Below are 6,383 nucleotides of genomic sequence, written 5' to 3' on the forward strand. Positions count from 1 at the left end.
AACATTATCATTTTTAGGTCGGAGGTTTCTGAGATTATGACATGTAGTGCTTCATGCCATTACACATAACAGATCACATAGCATACTAAAATTATACTACAAGTTTTGATGCTGGGAACAGCACCTCTTTAAAACAATCACTAAACTCCTGTTCCCTGATTTTGCAAATGCTTTGCTTAAGACTTTTTCTATTGTAAGTTTACCTCTGGGTTAGCAGCAGAGGTAAGAGAAAGGAAAGAAACACTTGTTGAAATGTAACCATAACCTTTACTGGAATTTAAAACACGTTGGTCACCATTACTGGAATTCCAGGCCCATAAAGTCGTTGTCTTTTTTTCCTTCTACTTTATTTTGTAAAATGTGATAAATGTTGGTAAATATAGACCAGTAGTAAGTCTTATGACACGAAAAGCATTATGTATGTAGAACTATTTTAAGTTATTACAAGAACATTTTCTATTTATAAATGATATAAGCAGAAAGAAATGATTTCCAGATAAACAAGGCTTACGTACATGTTTTGAATCATTAGAACATTACAGATACACTTAGACATCACATTTTTTTAAAGCAAAATAACAGTAATTTTTCACATACCTTTGGAGACTTTCATAGCCCATTCAGAGCTGAGTTAGTACCTGGAAATCTTGTTCAAATTAAGGTGATATTTAAGGGCATTTAAGATAGGAGGTCAATGTTTGTGTATCCCAGAAAATAAAGCATTTGGGAAACTGCTTTGGAATATACTTTCAGTGTATGTCACTTTTACTTGCAAACCAAAGGAACCAAAAAAGGGATCATTTGCCTAAAATGCAGTAATCACCTCAAATGATTTATTTATACTATGTGAGTTAATTGCTTCAATCTTATAATGGCCAAAGGGTGGGCGGTGCTGGGGTATTTCTGGTTTATTTTGACTCCCCAGGAGGGGGAAATCCTGTAAATAATGCAAATTTCTAAAATCCTGGCTCAAAGTCCTTGGGTTTCTTGTTTACAAGGGGCATCATTAGAATGTAAGCTATCCCCCTCTTCCTGGAATCTTTTAAGAGTCCCAGCTTTTCAGTAGTCAAAATGTGGATGATTGATAATCTCATTTGTTTCTAATATAAATAGCTCTGGTTTGTAGCTCAGCACACATAGTGAGTTCAGCACGCCCACCTAATAGTGTAGCAAAGAGCTTGTTTACATTTTTTTTGCATTTATCTTTTAAAACATTCTGTAAATCTATGTGTGTGTGTGAGACACACACAGAGCTCTTATGTATGTGAACTGTGACATGTAACACAGCCAACAGCTTTGGATCTCAGTCACAGACTTAATCTTAAGAAAACTGAAGATGTACAGAATGGAAAGGTCATATACTAGCAGTTTATTAACATTTTAAGATCTAGGAAATTAGTCCCAGAGTAGAGAGAAGAACAATTTCAGACTTCCTGAATGAAAACAGACAAGATGAAAGGCACTCCCATTTCAGATGTCCGTAATACTGATTTTATTTTAATGATAAAAACATTAATGTTCAACTTGCATCTCCTTGTGTAGAAGAGTTCAGTTTGTGTGAGGGGGCTGCCTAGTCCATTGCAAGTGAATGTATCCCTTTAATAGGGTAATTGCTAACTTGTCTCAACTTGTTTTCAAACAATTGTAGAGCACTCAGTTTCCACTAATTGCAAAATTGCTGCTTAATTGAAGGACTCTCAGCCATCTAGTGCAGCCATTCAGCCACTGGCAGCTCTGTGATCTCAAGCTGTGAATGCATTTAGAAGAGGAATGGAGGAGAGAATTTTCTGAAATTCTATGTTTAAAGTGCTGGCTGTTGTTCAATGGAGGAAGAAATCATTTGAACAAGAATCACATTAAGTTGTGTTGTGATAAATTTTCTTTATTAGAATGAATAACATGCACAGATGGGATTCAGAAGTGAATGAGCAAACTTACGGGTTACACTCTGTATCCATTTACTCTGTTTAGTATGGAGTGATGCTAACCAATAAATGATGTTGGCAAATGAAATCCGTATGTCGTTTGCATGTGGGATTTAACCCTAGGAAACATAGGAAGGCTTTGGTACTATTAAGCTTAGGCATATGTATCCTAAAAGTCCCCTTAAACTTCCACTTAAGGTACAGAATTATTTAATCCTAAATAATTTTATACTTAAATGCATCACTGGATTTCTAGAATACTTATACTAAAAAGACTTAGAAAAGTCATGGACTCAGTTATTGAACATACGGAATCATTGATGGCAGATACAGAACAATGGAGCTCTCTAATGTATTGACATTGAAAAAATTTTACTAGGGAGAGGATGGTAAATGGGTGTGTTCTCTAAATGACACAGGAAGGTATTCTCTTTTCTGTAGAAAAACATGAGTATCTGGCCAGATACATATGGAAGCTTTCATTTAAATGTAAGTATTCAAGTTCAGGTACAACTCTGGGACACTTACGCTCTGAGTGAGACAAATCTGACTAAATATATTGGCTGCTAGAAGTGGCTCATTGCTCTGATGTCTCATTTGTAGATTGCCTAACATTTGAGGATGGGTTGCATTAGGTAAGTTAGGGAACTGGGTGTGGGACTGGAGAGTGATTGGGGAGGGGGAAAGCGAAGTAAATTTACAAGCTTCAGTGACAGCCATATAAAGTAAAAGTTTATTTCCAGAGAGCCTAGAGAGTAACAAATGTTATGTAGTTTTCCCCAAAGGTTCACTTGAAAGAACTTTTCATTGGTTGTCATGGTAGTAATGTCCTGATTTTGAAAGCTCCCAGAACCTAGTAGGTCTTAAATGTGCTTTCATCTTTGTTCCTTTGGTCTGACGGAAACTTTATGACGACCTTCTGTATTTTTGACATGCCTCTGCATTTTTGGACAGAGGAGAGCAGGCAAAAGAGGATTTCTTAATTCTAAGACAATACAACAAGGAAATGTAAAATTATATGATTAAAAAAAATCACTGAACTTCAGACTGGCTTATTAAAATAAAACCTAGAAGGCAATCTGTCATTTAATTGCAACTAGTTCATATGAAATTAAGGTTTGTATAATGAAAACTCAAAAAAAAAAAAAAAAAAACTTGAGTGGTTTCAAGTAATTTAAGCAACTCATCAAAAATTGAAGTAATAGTGCCACCTAGAGAACGAAATCCCCAGTTTTACCAGCCAAATGGCTTATTTCCATATGAACCATTTTTCCAAGGCTGTAGTTACTAGGATTTCCTTGCCATCCTATTTGGATTTGGCAGGTGTGGGGGGCGGGAGTGGGGAAGAGTGTGCATATGGAACTGTAGATGAAATTTTAAAATAAGCAGATCCACAACTCGATATATACACAAAGTCCTTTTAGCTTTTTAATATAGTAGCCAAATATAAAATAGCCCTGCTAGGAATCAAGGGTTGGCCTCCTTTTTAACATTTATTATTTTTAGGGATATGTACTGAAGCATTGAGTACAAAGGTTCTGATCTGATTCATTTGCCACAGGCAATTCATTACACTTTCAGAGATACAATAACACCAAATAAATTGAGTAGAGAGACCTTTAAGAATGTCTTTGATCTATGATTCAATTTTAACTTTAGTGACTTAAGAAGCCATAAGAATAAAATAGAGGGTCATACATGTAGCAGGATTTTAAACACCAAAAAAAGGTAAGGAAAAAAAAAGAAGGGGAAGGAAATTATAAGGATTCCCTCAACTTTAGAATAAAGATATATATCTGAGCCAGCACCCCAAAAAATAGTAAAGGAACCAGGAATGAATAATTGCAAATTGGCTTAAAATTCTTTGATGATAAAGACTATATTTAGTTCATTTTTACATGTTCCCATAATAGCATCTAGAACAATGCTGATGGCAGAGGAGGAACTTTGATAGATGTTGTTGAATGAACAAATAGACTGATTAATAGTTGCTTCAGATTCTCACTAGTGATGTAGACAATGAAGAAACTTTATAGAAAAATAATTATTTGTTTTGCCGACCGGAAGGCAGAAGTTGAAGGAAATAAGTTTACGCTCTGTGTGGGGGATGGGCTTGCTTGCTCTGACTCAGTCAGAGCAAAGGCAATGTATGTAACCTAAACATTTGTGCCCCCGTAATATTCTGAAATTTAAAAAAATAAAAAAATTTTAAAAAAGGAAGTTTAATATTTTTTCAGTACCTATTATAAAAGTCATTTAGTTGGCTTAGTTCTAAAATTTCTTATGTGTAATTTGATTCACTCATGAAATTATGTTTGGAATATATAAAATGTTAAAGTTCATTTAGACAGCAACTATATACTTGTGGATTTTCTTTTAAATGTCTTGAAATTTTTGGATGCCAGTGGAGATGCCAGTTACTGTGCTTCAGGGAATGGAATATAGTATATCTTAAATTTGTGCCAGTTTTGGTAAGCAGAGAAAAAAATAGCATGGTAACCAAAGAAAGTCATTATATTGCCTGTGCTTTTTGTCATCCATAGAAACAATCAGGGGCAGAAAACTTTCTTTTTCAGAAAAAAATGTCTAAAAAAACAGTGTGTGTGTGTGTGTGTGTGTATGTGTAAATATATTTTTCAGAAAAAAATGTCTTAAAAAAAGGTGTTAGGGGCCACGGGGAGAGAAGGAAGCTCATTGAATAAAATTTTTGCCACATGGGATTTAGTCTAATCAGTCTTGATTTTGGAGCTGCCACCATCAGCAGTTCCATTTTCTGATGCTTTCTTTCTGCTTTCATGTGCCTTTGGAAACTGAAACTGAGCCCAAATTGAAACAAGTTTCCCTATCTTTTCACATGTTCACTTATTTCGTGAATGTGTTTTTAAACACAGACAAATTTCTTCTACATCATTTAGAATCTAAAGGTCGAGAAATTTGCAATCATGTTGCTGGAGCGAGATGCCTGGCGGAGTCCCAGGCCACATTCCCAGGCCAAACTCTCGAAGGTATTCTCCCTTATGCAACGTTGGGAACATACACCCAGCACTGACATGTTGGCTGATAATGTGTCTGAAGGCGCAGACGATACGCTTATCATATTGAAACGTAAAGCCAGCAGATACTACATACATTCTGTTGAATGATAGAATCTGGATCATTTACATTTACTTACATGCAAGTTACTGTGATTAAGTTCAAAGAATCAATTGCACAAACACAGGATAGAATAGGGAGGGAGTTTGGGGTGCAGTTTTGGGGGATGACTTATCAGCAGATTGTAGAAAGGAAACTTGGGTGTTTTCAATTAACTGCAGGTTCAGTGTGAGCCAGTGGTGTGACTAGGGGCTGTTCACAATCTGATTGAAATTCTGGGCTGTGCCATTAGAAGCATAATACTCAAAATCAAAAGCTAACAACTCTCTGTTAAATAGAATATGTCTAGAATATTATCTTCCGTTCAAGAGCTGAAATAGGTTGTTTTAGGTACATCATTGATAAATTTGTGTACCTTCAGATCATTGTGACCAGATGCATAGGGTATTTGAAAGCATTGCCTGTGAGGAATCGTTAAGGAAACTTGAAATGGCTGGCGTGGGGACAAGAAAATTTAGGCTGGAATGGCAAATGGTTTTTGTCTCCCTTAGCAACTCTAATCCCATGGTAGTAGCTACCTGGAATGTTGGGTTGGGAAGAATTCCGAAACTGTCCAGGCTCACTGAGAAAGGATGTTCTGATTGTTAATGCCTGCCGTGTCTGGGGGATTAGAGTGGCAGCATGCATGACGTATTTTTGACATCCTTATTTTGAGGACAATCTTTAAAAATTTGAAGAACTGTCATATGGAAGAGGGTGTAGGTGTATTTTGTGTTGCCTCAGAGAGTAGATCTAGGACCAATGATGTAAAATGAGGTACTGTGATAGCTAGAAGAACTTTCAGTTCAATTTAAGCATTTAATTTAATACTGAATGCTTTCTGCATACAAAGCACATTATTAGGTAATTTATACTCTGATAAAGAAAAAAGAGGCTTCTTTGGAATCTAGTCAGTTTCTTATTATAAATGTTTAAGCAGAGGCTGAAACGCTTTTAGAAATGACACTAAAGTGAGAGGTTGGAATTAGGTATTCTCTGAAGTACCTTTATATTCTTAAGTTTTTCTAATACACTGATCATAAGTGTGCCCTTATTTTTAGTTCCCAAACAATCCACATGAAGACAATCATATATTTCTGTCTTTGAATTCTCTACTTGATGTGTTTTGCATCATGAACTATCAGAAATTCTTTCCATTTCTTTGCAAAGTGCTGTACTTTACTTTTTCCATACTTATATATGGATTCTCAAAAGTAGTTATTTTTCCTTTGAGTCAGGCAGAACAGAATGTCTGAATAAAAAGAGTCCTTATCAAATTCAGATGCCCAAATTGCTTAAGAAATTAACCTCTTTTTTTTTTTTTTT

At 35.5% G+C, this 6,383-nt stretch overlaps 1 protein-coding gene across 12 annotated transcripts in view; it reads left to right on the top strand.

The window, feature by feature from the left end:
- The window catches only part of BDNF (brain-derived neurotrophic factor), a 57,321-nt gene that overhangs the window by 23,103 nt on the left and 27,835 nt on the right, over positions 1–6,383 (top strand). The window lies entirely within an intron of this gene.

The sequence above is a fragment of the Propithecus coquereli genome, unplaced genomic scaffold (assembly GCF_000956105.1).
Source record: "Propithecus coquereli isolate 6110/MARCELLA unplaced genomic scaffold, Pcoq_1.0 Scaffold30, whole genome shotgun sequence".
NCBI lineage: Eukaryota > Metazoa > Chordata > Mammalia > Primates > Indriidae > Propithecus > Propithecus coquereli.